We start from the raw sequence: 14,197 nt of genomic DNA on the forward strand, positions 1-14,197 counted from the left end.
CTAGGGCACTAAGCTAGAAAGTGGGACACAGTAAGTTCATGTTCCACTTTAGCCATGAAAGCTACCTGGGTGATTTGGGCCAGTTTCTGTTTCTGAGCCAAACCCACATCATAGGGTTGTTGTTGTGGGGAAAATAGGAGGAGGAATATAGTCATATATAATCATGCTGGCATATAGTCCTGCTGGCCACATGACCATGGAAATGTCTTCGGACAACGCCTGCTCCTTTGGCTAAGAAATGGAGTTGTGCACCACCCCCTAGATTTGGATATGACTGGTTAGGGGAAAATCTTTACCTTTAGTATTATATCATAGACGAAAGCCTTGGCTTTAGTTTAAGCCAGGAATGCCATTTTATATAACTCCAAAAATCTTTTGAGTGGCAGAATGCTAGGAAAATTTCCAATCAAGCCTTCACAGAAAGTGCTGGACTTCAGTTCCATCAATCAGTGGCCACATGGCTTTATGGGAGTTAAGGACACCACCCATCTGGAGCTCCAAACTGGAGGCTGAAGTATTATAAATGTTTTGTTAATTCTCAGATTCCAGACCATTTAGAGCTTCCTAGGAGACTATGAGTAATAAAATAAAAGCTGAGCAATTTTTCAAATAGGAAATAGCCTATTTCATAATATCTCAATGCCTTCTGTGTGCACTGTACACCTATGGGCCATGAGATGTTTGTCTGGGGTGGGCAATAAAGTCACGGTAGGCTTGTTTTAACTCACATTGAGGAGACTGTTTAAAAATCAATCAAGTATTTTAGGAACTTACTACTAGCTAAGTGATATGGGTATAGGTTACCTGACAAATAGTCTCTACCTCAATGGGTTTGGCCCACCCTACTCACTCTGGCAGAAGGGGCTCCAGATACCATCAGCCAAGGAATTCAGGCTGGTGGGGTCCAGGAGATGAGCCTTCTCTGCTGTGGCTTCTACCTTCTGGAACATCATGCCCCTCAAGGTGAGATTTGCCCCCACCCTCTTGTCTTTCTGAAAGAACCTGAAAACCTGCCTCTGCCAACTTGCTCAGGGGCATCCCATTCTGGAGGTGACTAGTAGATAAGGAGACAATCCCTCCTCCACAAAATTTATTCTTTTTATTTGCTTTGTTGGCAACTTTAATGTTGTAACTATCAGTTCCCAACATATTAATGTTTTTAGTCTTCTAGTTGCTTTATACTTTATTTACAGCATTGTAACTACCCAGGGTCGCTTGATAGCAAGATGGGTGGCATATAAATTCAGTAAAAAAGAAGTATCTAAAATCTTACAAGGTTCAGATCAGATGTGAATTGAGTAGGGGGTGGGCTGCACATACCAACTCCCCCTTGTTGCATGTACTGAAATTACCTATGTCAGGGATGAGTTTGGTGAGTGAAAGGATGCATCTCAGCACTTTCCACATTTAGAATTGCTGGATGTAGGTGTGTGCATATAGTGTCCATCAAGTGCAGTGATGTTGGGACAAAATAGTGGCCAGTGGGTTGGGTGCATGAGCGTTGTTATCAAAAATTTCTCCTGGGTGACAAGGTGAAATGCATTAAGAATTATTTATTTTTATTTATTTATTAAATTTGTTTGCCCCCCACCTTCTCACCACAAGATGACTCTGGGTGATTACAATGTTAAATGCAGGGAAAAAACACCTAACAAAAACTTTGAGCATCTATCAGATGAAACTGGCAACACTACAACCACTACCTCACTACCCATGAGGGAAGTGAAAGGACTCCGGCCAACTCCGGGATTAGTGAAGGGGATATGTGTGATGGAGCACAGAGAAGGAGTGAGAAAGAACTACACTCTGATGTAAGACACACACTCAGATTACAGCATGCTCAGCTGGGACCCGTGACGCGGTCTAGGAGCCGAGTGCAGATGATTAGCAATTGCATATAAGCTTTCCCAACAACTGCCTTTTACATCCTGACGATGTCAAGAGCTCTTGACGAAAGCTAGGTTCAGTAAATAAATTTTTTATATTTTTATTCTCTTGGTGATCGACTTTTTAATTAATTTTAATATATATATATATATATATTCTGAGTTTTTTGCAGGTGTTTGTATGTAGGTCTTTGGTTATTCGGGTTTTCTCCCACGTAAAATTGGAAGTGTCTTGGTGACGTTTCGACGAAGTCTCATTCATCATCTTCAGGCTGGTGCTTTCGGCTTCGTGCTTCCCCACCCAAACAGAACACTCCCCCAGCCAATCAGAACACAGCCAACCCCCCAGCCAATCAGAGTATAGCCAAGCTCCTAACCAATCAGAACACACCTCCATCCAATCAGAACACAGCCAACCTCTCATCCAATCAGTTCATACCCCCACTGGCAGTTAAAAGGAGGAAACAGCTACAATCACACATTGCTCCTAGAAGCACGATGCCGAAAGCACCAGCCTGAAGATGACGAATGAGACTTCGTCGAAACGTCGCCAAGACACTTCCAATTTTACGTGGGAGAAAACCCGAATAACCAAAGACCTACATATATATATAATCATCATCAAATTAGCCATTTTCTATCCACTGCAGGATGAAGGATATATATATATATGATTAGAAATAAAAACAAAAATGCGACTCTTGGGAGTATTCATATTGTCAAAATAATGATCACCAAGAGAATATCTATCAAAAATAGAATTTAATCCACCAAGCTTTCGTCAAATACATTTGACATCGTCAGGGTTAAAAGGCAAACGCCGGGGGAAGTCTTATATACAGTTGTTTAATGCCTGTTTCCGGCTCCTGGAGCGTGTCATCGGCCCCAGCTGATCGAGTTGAGTCCCAAGCACACGCCCCACATCAGCACCTATCCTCTTTCCATTGCTAATTTGCATTCTGTCATACGTTACTCCGTTAGCTGTTTCAGGGTTGGTCAGGTTGGGGGTCAGCATCTTTTCTCCTCCCCTGCTCATAACTCCCCCACCATCCCACACACGGCTTCCCTTAGGGAGCGGGGGTGGGCAATTATTTAAATCACTTCCAATATCCCTGCAAGCCCCAAGACCACTTTGATCTTGTTTATCTATCCCTCGGGGTTGTAACGCAGGCTCATAATCACAGCCCATGCTATTCCTCCTCCCCTCCTCCTTCCCGTGAGTTCTCCTGAATGATCTACTGTTCGTTTCCACGCTCTCTCCCTTGCGCACACTCAGGATGTTTTCTGCCATTGTCCCATTGTCAGTGCCTTGGGCACGGTATGTTGATGACACCTTTGCTGTCGTCAAACGGTGTCATCTAGCTGACTTTATGGGAGTGTTAAACTCAATATATCCGGACATTAAATTTACAGTGGTGGAGGAGATCCGGGGCTCGATAGCCTTTTTGGACGTATTGGTCCAACGTTCCTTAGATGGAACTTTGAACACCAAGGTCTATCAGAAGCCCGCTCATACGGATCGAATCCTCCACTACCATAGCAACCATCTGGCCTCCCATAAAGCCAGCTGCATTAAGACCTTGTTTAAACGGGTGCAATCACACTGCAGCACCATGGAGTCTAAGGCAGAAGAAAGGAAACATCTATTCCACATATGCCAGATGAATGGGTACCCCCTAAGGTTTATTAAGCAACACAGTATGGTATCAGACCCCCAAAACGGACAGCAAGGAGAGGAACCCCGGATACGAACCATACGGGTGTCTCTACTGTACATTAGTAATGTGTCAGAAGCCACAGCCAGGCTTCTGGCACCCCACAATATACAGGTAGCCCACAAACCTACTCAGACCCTACGAGCTAAAGTGATGCGCCCCAAGGACCAGCTCCCTACTGCCGAGAGATCAGCTATAGTTTATAAGATCAACTGCACAGGGTGCCAGAATAATTATGTAGGCGAGACCTCAAAAAGACTTAAGACTCGCCTACATGAGGATAGGTTGGTTATTAGACGAGGCGAACAACATTCGCAGATTTGGGCCCATGTAGCAGAATACGATCATTGCTTTGAGAATACCCAAATCTTGGCCAACAACACGACAAAAGGAGTCGCCTACTGAAAGAGGCATGGTTTTCAGGAATGGAGTCCATCAATCGGCGCGTAGACTTGTGTGCAGTGCACCAAGCTCTGAAAATGTGGAGTGCCAGCAACCATACTAACATGTGGAGGGGACCCAATCAAAAAACTTGTAATCAAAAAAATACCGCCCACCCCCCTCCCTGCGTAATTACACCGATGGAGCCTCTATTGAGAGCTCCTCCCTCCCGGACCGACAACAGACTAACTTCAGTGGACAACTGCGGCTAGGTTTGTCACGACCCGCCGGGAGCAGACTCTTTTTGGGACGGAATGGAGATGGAGTGGGGCTTGAGGAACCGGAGGGAAAACAGAATATAATAAAGTCTAACGAGGACGATGAGAATGAGGATGAATCCCCCCCTGAGGATACTACCAGGCACATTATGATAACCCGGTCGCAGTCGAGCAGAGGAAGGCACCCCCCCTATGACATTCTCAACACAAAGCTGCGCAGTGAAACAGCGACTGCAATTAAAGGGGAAGAGCCCGTACGGAGTGAGAATGGAGAATTGGGGATGAGTGGGAATGGTGCTTACCGACAATGGACGGAACAACAAGGCACTGACAATGGGACAATAGCAGAAAACATCCTGAGTGTGCGCAAGGGAGAGAGCGTGGAAACGAACAGTAGATCATTCAGGAGAACTCACGGGAAGGAGGAGGGGAGGAGGAATAGCATGGGCTGTGACTATGAGCCCGCGTTACAACCCCGAGGGATAGATAAACAAGATCAAAGTGGTCTTGGGGCTTGCAGGGATATTGGAAATGATTTAAGTAATTGCCCACCCCCGCTCCCTAAGGGAAGCCGTGTGTGGGATGGTGGGGGAGTTATGAGCAGGGGAGGAGAAAAGATGCTGACCCCCAACCTGATCAACCCTGAAACAGCTAACGGAGTAACGTATGACAGAATGCAAATTAGCAATGGAAAGAGGATAGGTGCTGATGTGGGGCGTGTGCTTGGGACTCAACTCGATCAGCTGGGGCTGATGACACGCTCCAAGAGCCGGAAACAGGCATTGAACAACTGTATATAAGACTTCCCCCGGCGTTTGCCTTTTAACCCTGACGATGTCAAATGTATTTGACGAAAGCTTGGTGGATTAAATTCTATTTTTGATAGATATTCTCTTGGTGATCATTATTTTGACATATATATATAACCTTCATCCTGCAGTGGATATACAATGGCTAATTTGATGATGAGGATAATCTACTATTGGTCCATCAACCACCTCCAGAATGATACAGGTAGTCCTCGACTTATGACCACAATTGAGCCCCAAATTTCTTTCGCTAAGCAAGACATTTGTTAAGTGAGTTTTGCCCCATTTGTTGTCATAGTTGTTAAGTGAATCACTGCAGTTGTTAAATTAACAACACAGTCATTAAGTGAACCTGTCTTCCCTATTGATTTTGCTTGTTGAGAAGGTTGCAAAAGGTGATCAAGTGACCCCAGGACACCACAACCATCACAAATATGAAGGAGTTTCCAAGCAGCTGGATTTTAATCATGTGACCATGGGGATGCTGTTATGGTCATAAGTGTGAAAAACAGTGCGTTTGTAACTTTGAACTGTTACTAAATGAACTGTTGTAAATCTAGGACTACCTGTATTGTGCTGGAGGATGACTGGCAGAGCGAGGTCTTCAGGTCCTTATGGAAGGTAAGGTGGGTGGGTGCAGGCCTTACCTGGGAGGCAAGAGGTTCCAAAAGAATGGGGCCATGGCCATGGCTCGACCCTGCCAGCCGAAATTCCTTGATTGACAGAATCTGCAGCATGCCTCCTCTGCTGGCATGGGTGGGCTCCATCTGTCCCATTGGGGTGAGACGTTTTCTCAAGTAATCTGGACCTGCGCCATGCAGAGCTTTAAAAGTAATAACCAACACCTTGAATTGCATCTGGAAGCAGGCCCTCAGCCAGTGTCGCAGATGGGACAGTGGTATAACATGAGCCACTGTAGGGACCCCAAAGACTGTCCTCACTGCTGCACTTTGCAGCAGTTGAAGCTTCTGAAAGTTCTTCAAGGTTGTCCCAAGTAGAGTGCATTGCAATGGGGCAAGCATGGGATGACCTGGGCTTGAATGACTGAACATAGGGATTCCTGACTGAGGAAATGTTGCAAAGTTGTGCAAAGGCTCTCCTCTCTGGGCAGGAGTCATGAGTCCAAGAAATTATGAAGTGGGTCTGCTTGGGGGTAGTGCCACCCCATTCCAGAACTTAAAGATGTCAATATCCCAGATCTTGAAGCTCCATGCACCCAAAGCCACTTGGTCTTGCCAGGGTTCAGGAAGAGCAGGAAACTATAGCAAGATGAGGAAGAAAAAGGTCCTGTGAATCCCAAGGTTCTTGTGTCATTGTTATTGATGACCTGAACCACATGACATCTCTCAAGGAGTTTATCACTTGACCCAGACTATAGGAAGCTTTGGTCAAGAGGCAAGTCTGGATCTAGATACTTGCTGATACCTAGAACAACTCTTAGGCGGTGGTGGGATTCAGCCGGTTCATTCCACTTTGGTGAACCAGTAGCTATTTTTTTGTTACCTGGGACGAGAATGGACTTCTGGAAGCAGCATCCACACAGAATTGGTTGTTCACATATTTGAATCCCACCACCGCTCTTAGGGTACAGTTAAGTAAGAGCTAAGCCAGATCTGAGTATGGTGCAGAGTTGGTCAGTTTGAGGCTTACCAAACAACGGAATCCCACTGCACCTGAGATTATATAAAATCGAGTCATGGCATCAGCTAATCTCATGTATTGTTCAAGAGTTGAACCTCTTTGAAATAAGAAATAGCTCTCCTTGCAAAACAAAGCAACAATGGTGCCAAAGCAACAATGGTATTTTGGCTTAGAAGCAGTGGTGGAATTCAAATATGTGAACAACCGGTTCTCTGTGTGGATGCCGCTTCCGGAAATCCATTCTGGGCCTGGGTGACAAAAAAATTTAGCTACTGGTTCTGCTGAAGTGATGTGAACTGGTTGAATCCCACCACTGCTTAGAAGCTACTCTATTTCTGAAGACTCTGACCATTTTTCCCTTGAAATCTTTCCCTCAGCATCAGATTACACCTTTTGAAAGCTCAGTGGGAAATAGAACATTTCTTCAGCAATCCATTGCCAAAAAACATGGATTCTACCTCTAAAATTTGTTTGTGTGTGTGTGTGTGTGTGTGTGTGTGTGCGTGCGTGCGTGCGTGCTTTCAAGTCATTTTTTCACTGCTAGTGACTGCCTGGACTAGTCTCTGCAAATTTCTTGGCATAATTTCAAAAGTGGTTTGCCCTTGCCTTTTTCCTAAGGCTGAGAGAGAGTGAATGGCTTAAAAACACCCAACTGACTTCATGCCTAAAGCAGGACTAGAACTCACACTCTCCTGGTTTGTAGCCTGCTGCTTTAAGCACTACACCTAAGATGGCTTTAATCTAGAAATTAAGCACTTAGAAGAAAAAAGGCAATCTATTTGTACATTTAATAGAAATTATAGAATACGTTGTCTATGAGGTCTGATTTTTTTGGGTACACTGAATCTGTGTGTGCAGGTGAATTATACATTGCATATTCTCCTTAGCTAGACACACTTCTCATTTTAAAAAAAGAAAAGAAAACCTAAAGAATTTACTTTGAAGAAAAGCTTTGAAAACTTGTCAAGCTGTGTTTGTATTTTGAAAGTCTATATCACGAAAGCAAATAGTTACCGGGATAGGAAAAAGAAAACTATTAGCATTGTTTTTCTTTAAAAGATAAAGAAGAAAACATACAAAGCTTCACCATATGTAAAATATGTGTTCTTAGAATTCATTTAAAATAATTGTCTCTACCCTAGTAAGTTCATGATGTGTTTTTCTTCTTCTGAACAGTTTGAACTACGGTATATCTGTATCAGTTCTTTATGTATTGTTTTTTTTAACGTTGCATCTTTTAATTTTCCACATTAAAACAATTCGATTTCAGGTTGGACTAGAGGACCTCCAGGGTCTCTTCCAGCTCTTATGATTCTATGAACTGATTAGCTATTTTGAAAAAAGTCACAACAAGCTGGGTTAATTATCATGGGCTTTATAGGTTGAACACTTGCAAACTCACTTTAAGAGTTATAAGCTTCCTCTCGTCTGAATTTCTCGCCACAACCTGCTATTGAATTTCCTGCAATCCAGAAAAAGTAAAAAAACCCACACATGTCCTCATTTGCTGAGTCCATTTTGGAATCTCACTATAGTATACTGCTCACAAAAATAAAGGGAACACAAACGTATAGGATCCTATACGTTTGTGTTCCCTTTATTTTTGTGAGCAGTATAGAATGGCTCATAGCAAATAAAATTCCAGAAAGACAGAAATTATACTATAGCTGGAATTGATATAATGGTCTTCTTTGGGATGCTTTAATAGACAGGAGTGATTTTTGGCAAGCCAGTGCAATAATCCCAGATATCTGATTGCATTACTAACTACTACCACCAACAAAGGATGTCCCATGAGAAGGAACATTACTATAGGTACTTCATATTAAACTTAATTATTTTATAACCAAACATCATGCTCTTTTCTAAAGAACATGCATTAGAATGGAAATTGCACGCAACGTGGGGATTTGATTAAAGGCATTGGGAGATACTGATAATTCCATGCTTATATGCTACTTAAAAGACATGCAATTCTTGATTTAGATTTTTTTAAAAAAAGCTGCTACAATACAGAATTGGTATATATTGTAATGACCTCTAAAGCTTACAAAACATTTTATTTTTAATACTTTACACATACAGTACTTTGAAATTGTACAGGTAGCAGCTTCACTTAGTTGAGTTAGTATTCTCCAAAGAACAAAATCAGAACATTATTAGAAGACAGGCAAGTTTCCCATTAATATTAATAGATCGGGGCCATTCATATTACATTTGTCTATCTTAAAGCCTGGGATATATGTTTTAAAAGAAGCCCCCTATCTACTATGTGTCTGCTATGTGAATAGATTTTGAAACTCTGGATAATTAAAGAGAAGAAAAAATACCTTTATTATATATAATATTACCCATATATAATAAATGTCTCACAAATAGAAAACATAACTGCATTTTTATTTAATTCTGACATTTTCCCCTCCCACTTGTCCTATTTATTAATTCAATACTACAGGAGCCGGATGTTCTTAAAGAAGTAACATCAACTATTGGAAAATGAAGATAACGCAATGATCTGGAGGCATATTAATGTACTTTAAATGCTTCCCCACATAAGAACAATTCCAGCTGTAGCTTTTTTGTTGTCTCTTTTTGGAAACATATTTAATAAGATAAGATAAGATAACCTTTATTGTCAATTTTTTTTTTACTGTGGGCACAATGGCACACATCAAAAATGAAATTTAGTTGCCCACTCTCAAAGTGAAACATATACATGACACATACCTAAACATACTATATACAACATATGCATAGACCCACACCACTACATATACATAACAAATAAATATTAAATACTGTCCATCTTGAATATATAACGGAAGGAGGAAACTTGAGAGTTATATTATTTATATTATTTAGAATACATTATTTAGAATCATGAGAAGAGGATTGTGATAATATAAAAGCCATGTTTTCTTTGTTTTTGAAAACATCTTAGGTCATCAATGTTTTTTCCATAAGACAAAATTCTAGGAAATTGCCATTGATTTTGGCAGGAAGGATGCCATACATTTCCTTCTAGAAGTGTACAGGAATTGTACCATGTGTTTGTATGCCATCTGGATCATGAAAATAACATTTTTGCAGTTAACAAAACCACAATCATTTTGGAGCCACCATCTTCAGGGAGGATTTAGGTTCATATGGAAACCGGAGAAGGTGGTCCATAAATACTAGCTAACTATAATCCTTAAAAACCTACGGCTCTTTTGAATGGCTTTGTGCAGAAGACCACATGGACGAAGACTTTGGGATTATAATAACATTCTCATCAACTGACTCCCTTAATCAGAACTGAACTAAGCTCTTCCCTCATTTTATAACCTTGTTCCTTCTTTGATATCCCCATGGTGATCTGATGATCTGTACCCAAACCTCCTAGTTATAGGACATTTTTGAACGCTATTGTTAGTATTTCTCAAAACCCTGAAAATCGTGCATTTCAGGTGAATGGGTATTTGTTTTTTTTCCTTGACTTGGCACATTGATATGCCTTCACACTTGGCTGGGCCTGAGGTGCATTTGTGCAAAACCAGATTGTTTTAGTTAACATAATAAGTGAACCTGCTGTTCTACCTGCATGTCTGGGAGAATTGCCAGGAGACTTCCTGACATTTCAATCAGAAGGATAGGGTTATAAAGCTGTCAGTTTCCTTGTAGGCTAATTTGCCTTTCCTTTGGACCTACTGTAACATTCAGTTCATTGACAGAGTAAACAACCCTGGTTTTGGAGATAATATTTTAGCTAGGATCAGAGTGAAGACAATCGCACTGATTTCTTTTGAACTTCCCTTTCTATTTGGATGAGGGTAATTGTGGAACCAAACATTGATTTAAATAGGGATTTGCAATTTTATAATGATTGTGCTCAATACTGAGGCCATTCTTATATGGCATTTATCCTCTATTCTGTGGAATCTTGATGTCACAGGGAGTGTGATTTTAATTAAGTCACCTACAAAAAAATCTTATGGGTTGTATTCAATAACTGTACAACCAGAAGAGACCTCATAATGTTTTTTTTTCTTCTTCTGATCCACTACATTTTCATGATAGATTGTGAATATCGTTGTGCCCACTGGACACTCATCCTCTTCAAGAAAGCAGCTCTTTCTAAAAGGACACTAGATGTATAGACTGATCTGGAGAAGCATATAAGTGAAGTAGCAGGTTTCCACACAAAGACCACCAAACGTGCTGCCCATCTGGTAGGCAATTATCTGGAGATCCTTCAATACAGTTTAGCCCACACATCATGTTTAATCATGGCTCCTTGAAGAAAGCACATCTGATAGGGATCACACAGCATATCAAATGATGGATTACAAATTATGAGGAATGAATTCATAGTAGCAATAGCACTTAGCAATAGCACTTATATACCACCCCATAGTGCTTTACAGCCCTTTCTGGGTGGTTTACCATGAAAGCATTACTTGCATATTGCCCCCAATAATCTGGGTTCTCATTTTACCAATCTCAGAAGAATGGAAGGCTGAGTCAACTTGAGACCCATCAGGATTGAACTCCAGGCTGTGGACAGAGTTTGCCTGCAGTACTGCATTCAAACCACTGCACCACCATGGTTTCTTCTTAGTACCTACTGAATTACAAATTTAGCTTTGTTTGGACAATGTTCCTCCAAGCCTTCCTGTCCTCTGCCATCTTCTGGAATCCATTTAAGCTCACTCCTACTGCTTCAGTGACTCCATCCAGACACCTCATTCTCTGTTGTCCCCTTCTTCTATTGCCCTCAATCTTTCCCAGCATTAGGCTCTTCTCCAGTGAGTCCTTCCTTCTCATTAGTGTCCTCTAGATGTGAGGACTGCTATTTGCATCTTCCCCCAGCTGAACAGATGCAGCATAGCTTTAGCTATAGTAAGTAACTTTTCTTTTCATACATGGATCAAGAGATTGCATCAGATCAACTATTTGGAAATGTGTTAATACAGGTAGTGATTACAAATCAAATTATTTATTAATGCACCCAGAGCGAGCCATTGCCTCACACTCAATTTCCACCTCCTCTAATAAATTCTGAGCAAAACATCTCCTATAGAAAATGTAATTGGATTGTAATTTTCTCTCGCAGCTCCACTCTTTTCATAAAGCTGTTACAAACATTAGGAAGCCTCCTTCATACTGAACTCCCATGCCTTTTGTTACTTTTACCTTTCTTCAGTTAAAAAACAAAACAAAACAAATCATTTTCCTTTACTTTGCTGTTTTCTCCGTTCTGGTACATCATGTCTTTGCGGTGTGCTTTCTTCTCATAAACTGGTTATTAGTTTGAAAAAGGAAATAGTTCAGTGCACTGTTTAGTGATCTTTTGGATTTAACTGAACAAATGACATGAGTGATAGATATTGAGGGAGTGCAGTGTAGGAAAGTTGCCTACAGCTGGCTGATAGGAAGGTAAGCACAACTATCAAACACATTTTACAAAAATGCTTCTCTGGATGGAGCGATATTTGAAATGTTTTAAGCCTACAGGTTAACATTGCAGGAGCATGTTGATGTGTCTGAGAGGTGAGAGCACAGACCTAGAAGGTAAAGAAAGACAGGTTGTGTCGGAAGCAGAGAGGAAGCTAAGGATGTTAGGTTCACCTGTCATAGAAGAAATGTCCTCATTTCAAAAATCAGATGCTGCACAGAGACAGGTTCCACAGGGCAAGCTCTTTGAAATCTACTGAGTTAAGAAAAGAGAGTGGGGTTGGTAGTAGTAAGAGACAGAGGGAAGAGCAATAGAGTTTGTAATCCAAGTGGAAATTATCCACCATAAATAGCTGCTCCCTTGTCTTGTAGTAAGACTTCATGAAGCCTTCACCAATTCACCCGTCCAGGGCCTCAGGCCTAGTTGATTTGTATGACTAGTGGGAAACTGCTAACCCCAAAAATGCAATAGTTATCAGAGCAGTTCAAAGCATGGACCATCTCTGAGGTTTATACTGCTGGAAAGTTTCTGTAAGCTCCCCATCTCCTAATGTAAACAACAACAACAATAACAAAACAACATTGTCCTCCAGCTTATATGCACAATATAGGTCTGATGGATTAATTTGGTTCAAGGCATGAATGAGCAACACATTGATGGCTAAAGACAACCAGAAGAGATCTTAGAATTGTTTTTTTTTCTTCTTCTGATCTATTGCAGTTTCATGATGGATTGTGAATATCCTTGTTGTTGAGTCCTTCGCGGAAATGTAAGACACGAGAAGCAGTTGTAGTTCTCAGTTTTCTTTATTCTGCGTTCAGCTTACAAGTAGATGGCTTCAGCAGCTCCCAAAACCTCCCAGCTTCTTATATAGACATTTCCCGGGTAAATGCGATACTTTTCCCGCGCCAGCACCCGCGCATGTGCATGGCGCTGGTGACAGCCTGTCTGTTCCCGGGCAGCTTTGCACCTGCCCGGGACCGCCTGCAAACGCCCCGAGCCATTTGCAAGGCTCGGGACATAACACCCCTTTCCCCCGGGCTAAAACTACTACCAACATATAATCATTATTTTATGCAGTGTTCTGCTTCTCAGTGCTCCTATCGTTACCTGGCTTTTGTTTAGCCAGCAGTGTTATGTAATCCTCTAAGTATTTAGGAGACTTCCTTGCTCTCTGTGACCTTCTCAGCTTTGGGGTTCTGACAGGTGTTCCCTGACTGAGGGGTGACAAGAGCCTGTTCCCCTTATCATGCCTTGGTGCCTTCCAAGGACTTTGCCCCGATGCCTGGCCTGCTTGCTCGCCCACCGGGCTCGTCAGGCCAGGGCTTCTGTCACTTTGTGACCTGGTTGACCTGCCTAGCTGTAGGCCCTCGGGCCCCTTGAAGTGATAGCCACTGCTGGGCGTCTCTATAGAACCTCCTAGGTCCGTCCAAGACCTGTCAGGAGGCTGTCCAATCCCTAAGCCCCATTCTGTGTCCGGGCTCGTGTGGGTCTCTGTACCTTCCCAAAACTCAGTTACTCCCTGATTTGGGCTAGAGGTGTTGCGGTCGGGACTTGGTTCCTTGACCACCTCCCTGTAAGTTTGACCCCCTGTAGGATTAGGGGTAAGGTCAGGCCAACTCTGGGGATTGTGTGCCAGCTCTCTTGCGGGGACTGATTTGTTGGGATGCTCCCGGGTATCCTCCGTGACTGGAGTGCTGTGTGATGTGTGTGGACAGTGAGTATGCCCCCGGGGTGACTCCCTGGCTGGAGTAGGCGTGAGTGCCTGTTATGTGGGTAAGCTCCATGAATTCCTTTTCGGAGCACTTGCGGAAGCTTGAAATGGGCCGTCAGTGGCTCCATCAGTGGAGATGGGCAGCAACTAGTGCCCTTCCCTTTGCTCCAAAGGGTCCCCCTCCCCCCCTGGAAAAGACCCAGGAGTCTCATCTGAAAGGTCCCGCCTAGGGCGGAGTTGGTCGATGTGCCGACGCAGGACACGACCGTTGGCCAGGGCTACCTCGTAAGAGATAGGACCTGTGACCCTGGAAATAGAAGCAGGGACCCATGTATG

The 14,197-nt window shown here is 42.6% G+C and overlaps 1 long non-coding RNA gene across 1 annotated transcript in view; it reads left to right on the forward strand.

The window, feature by feature from the left end:
• Positions 1-14,197, forward strand: part of LOC120305897 — a 65,693-nt gene that overhangs the window by 36,100 nt on the left and 15,396 nt on the right. The window lies entirely within an intron of this gene.

Source organism: Crotalus tigris, unplaced genomic scaffold (genome assembly GCF_016545835.1).
Source record: "Crotalus tigris isolate CLP2741 ecotype Arizona unplaced genomic scaffold, ASM1654583v1 scf7180000017694.5664430, whole genome shotgun sequence".
NCBI lineage: Eukaryota > Metazoa > Chordata > Lepidosauria > Squamata > Viperidae > Crotalus > Crotalus tigris.